Genomic DNA, 4,166 nt, shown 5'->3' with positions numbered 1-4,166 from the left:
TGTGTGTCTTTGTTACTGGGCATCAGTGTGTGTCTTTGTGACTTGGTGTCAGTGTATGTCTTTTTTACTGGGTGTAAGTGTGTGTCTGTGTTACTGGGTTTCAGTGTATGTATTTGTGACTTGGTGTAAGTGTGTGTCTGTGTTACTGGATATCAGTGTCTGTCTTTGTTACTTGGTGTAAGTGCATGTCTTTGTTACTTGGTGTCAGTGTATGTCTTTGATACTTGGTGTAAGTGTGTGTCTGTGTTACTGGATATCAGTGTCTGTCCTTGTTACTGGGTGTCAGTGTATGTCTTTGTTAATTGGTGTCAGTGAATGTCAAAATACTTGGTGTCAGTGTATGTCTTTGTTATTTGGTGTAATTGTCTGTCTTTGTTACTTGGTGTCAGTGTATGTCTGTGTCACTTGGTGTCAGTGTGTGTCTTTGTTACTTGGTGTCTGTGTGTGCCTGTGTTACTGGGTATCAGTGTATGTCTGTGTTACTTGGTGTCAGTGTCTTTGTCTGTGTTACTGGGTGTCAGTGTGTGTCTGTGTTACTTGGTGCAAGTGTGTGTCTTTGTTACTGGGCATCAGTGTATGTCTTTTTTACTGGGTGTAAGTGTGTGTCTGTGTGACTGGGTGTCAGTATTTAGTTTAGTTTAGAGATACAGCACTTAAACAGTCCCTTCAGCCCACAGAGTCTGTGCCGACCATCCACAGCCCATTAATACTAATCCTACACTAATCCCGTATTCCTATCACATCCCCACCTATCCCTATATATTTCCCTACCACCTACCTGTACTAGGGGCAATTTATGACGGCCAATTAACCTATCAACCTGCAAGTCTTTGGCATGTGAGAGGAAACCGGAGCACCGGGAGGCAACCCACGCAGACACAGGGAGAACTTGCAAACTCCGCACAGGCAGTACCCAGAATCGAACCCGGGTCCCTGGAGCTGTGAGGCTGCGGTGCTAACCACTGCGCCAATGTGCCCCACCCCAGTGTGTGCCTGTGTTACTGGGTATCAGTGTATGTCTTTGTTACTTGGTGTCAGTGAATGTCAAAATACTTGGTGTCAGTGTATGTCTTTGTTACTTGGTGTCTGTGTGTGCCTGTGTTACTGGGTATCAGTGTATGTCTGTGTTACTCGGTGTCAGTGTCTTTGTCAGTGTTACTGGGTGTCAGTGTGTGTCTGTGTTACTTGGTGTAAGTGTGTGTCTTTGTTACTTGGTGTCCTTGTGTGTCTGTGTTACTGGGTATCAGTGTCTGTCTTTTTTACTTGGTGTAAGTGTGTGTCTTTGTTGCTGGGTATCAGTGCATGTCTTTGTTACTTGGTGTCATTGTATGTCTGTGTTACTTGGTGTAAGTGTGTGTCTGTGTTACTGGGTATCTTTGTATGTCTTTGTTACTTTGTGTCAGTGTATGTCAAAATACTTGGTGTAAGTGTATGTCTTTGTTACTTGGTGTAATTGTCTGTCTTTGTTACTTGGTGTCAGTGTATGTCTGTGTTACTTGGTGTAAGTGTGTGTCTTTGTTACTGGGCATCAGTGTGTGTCTTTGTGACTTGGTGTCAGTGTATGTCTTTTTTACTGGGTGTAAGTGTGTGTCTGTGTTACTGGGTTTCAGTGTATGTATTTGTGACTTGGTGTAAGTGTGTGTCTGTGTTACTGGATATCAGTGTCTGTCTTTGTTACTTGGTGTAAGTGCATGTCTTTGTTACTTGGTGTCAGTGTATGTCTTTGATACTTGGTGTAAGTGTGTGTCTGTGTTACTGGATATCAGTGTCTGTCCTTGTTACTGGGTGTCAGTGTATGTCTTTGTTAATTGGTGTCAGTGAATGTCAAAATACTTGGTGTCAGTGTATGTCTTTGTTATTTGGTGTAATTGTCTGTCTTTGTTACTTGGTGTCAGTGTATGTCTGTGTCACTTGGTGTCAGTGTGTGTCTTTGTTACTTGGTGTCTGTGTGTGCCTGTGTTACTGGGTATCAGTGTATGTCTGTGTTACTTGGTGTCAGTGTCTTTGTCTGTGTTACTGGGTGTCAGTGTGTGTCTGTGTTACTTGGTGCAAGTGTGTGTCTTTGTTACTGGGCATCAGTGTATGTCTTTTTTACTGGGTGTAAGTGTGTGTCTGTGTGACTGGGTGTCAGTATTTAGTTTAGATTAGAGATACAGCACTTAAACAGTCCCTTCAGCCCACAGAGTCTGTGCCGACCATCAACAGCCCATTAATACTAATCCTACACTAATCCCGTATTCCTATCACATCCCCACCTATCCCTATATATTTCCCTACCACCTACCTATACTAGGGGCAATTTATGACTGCCAATTAACCTATCAACCTGCAAGTCTTTGGCATGTGAGAGGAAACCGGAGCACCGGGAGGCAACCCACGCAGACACAGGGAGAACTTGCAAACTCCGCACAGGCAGTACCCAGAATCGAACCCGGGTCCCTGGAGCTGTGAGGCTGCGGTGCTAACCACTGCGCCAATGTGCCCCACCCCAGTGTGTGCCTGTGTTACTGGGTATCAGTGTATGTCTTTGTTACTTGGTGTCAGTGAATGTCAAAATACTTGGTGTCAGTGTATGTCTTTGTTACTTGGTGTCTGTGTGTGCCTGTGTTACTGGGTATCAGTGTATGTCTGTGTTACTCGGTGTCAGTGTCTTTGTCAGTGTTACTGGGTGTCAGTGTGTGTCTGTGTTACTTGGTGTAAGTGTGTGTCTTTGTTACTTGGTGTCCTTGTGTGTCTGTGTTACTGGGTATCAGTGTCTGTCTTTTTTACTTGGTGTAAGTGTGTGTCTTTGTTGCTGGGTATCAGTGCATGTCTTTGTTACTTGGTGTCATTGTATGTCTGTGTTACTTGGTGTAAGTGTGTGTCTGTGTTACTGGGTATCTTTGTATGTCTTTGTTACTTTGTGTCAGTGTATGTCAAAATACTTGGTGTAAGTGTATGTCTTTGTTACTTGGTGTAATTGTCTGTCTTTGTTACTTGGTGTCAGTGTATGTCTGTGTTACTTGGTGTAAGTGTGTGTCTTTGTTACTGGGCATCAGTGTGTGTCTTTGTGACTTGGTGTCAGTGTATGTCTTTTTTACTGGGTGTAAGTGTGTGTCTGTGTTACTGGGTTTCAGTGTATGTATTTGTGACTTGGTGTAAGTGTGTGTCTGTGTTACTGGATATCAGTGTCTGTCTTTGTTACTTGGTGTAAGTGCATGTCTTTGTTACTTGGTGTCAGTGTATGTCTTTGATACTTGGTGTAAGTGTGTGTCTGTGTTACTGGATATCAGTGTCTGTCCTTGTTACTGGGTGTCAGTGTATGTCTTTGTTAATTGGTGTCAGTGAATGTCAAAATACTTGGTGTCAGTGTATGTCTTTGTTATTTGGTGTAATTGTCTGTCTTTGTTACTTGGTGTCAGTGTATGTCTGTGTCACTTGGTGTCTGTGTGTGCCTGTGTTACTGGGTATCAGTGTATGTCTGTGTTACTTGGTGTCAGTGTCTTTGTCTGTGTTACTGGGTGTCAGTGTGTGTCTGTGTTACTTGGTGCAAGTGTGTGTCTTTGTTACTGGGCATCAGTGTATGTCTTTTTTACTGGGTGTAAGTGTGTGTCTGTGTGACTGGGTGTCAGTATTTAGTTTAGTTTAGAGATACAGCACTTAAACAGTCCCTTCAGCCCACAGAGTCTGTGCCGACCATCCACAGCCCATTAATACTAATCCTACACTAATCCCGTATTCCTATCACATCCCCACCTATCCCTATATATTTCCCTACCACCTACCTGTACTAGGGGCAATTTATGACGGCCAATTAACCTATCAACCTGCAAGTCTTTGGCATGTGAGAGGAAACCGGAGCACCGGGAGGCAACCCACGCAGACACAGGGAGAACTTGCAAACTCCGCACAGGCAGTACCCAGAATCGAACCCGGGTCCCTGGAGCTGTGAGGCTGCGGTGCTAACCACTGCGCCAATGTGCCCCACCCCAGTGTGTGCCTGTGTTACTGGGTATCAGTGTATGTCTTTGTTACTTGGTGTCAGTGAATGTCAAAATACTTGGTGTCAGTGTATGTCTTTGTTACTTGGTGTCTGTGTGTGCCTGTATTACTGGGTATCAGTGTATGTCTGTGTTACTCGGTGTCAGTGTCTTTGTCAGTGTTACTGGGTGTCAGTGTGTGTCTGT

This window comes from Heterodontus francisci, unplaced genomic scaffold, assembly GCF_036365525.1.
Source record: "Heterodontus francisci isolate sHetFra1 unplaced genomic scaffold, sHetFra1.hap1 HAP1_SCAFFOLD_83, whole genome shotgun sequence".
NCBI lineage: Eukaryota > Metazoa > Chordata > Chondrichthyes > Heterodontiformes > Heterodontidae > Heterodontus > Heterodontus francisci.
The sequence above is the reverse complement of the archived record's forward strand: the minus strand, read 5'-3'. Positions refer to the sequence as shown.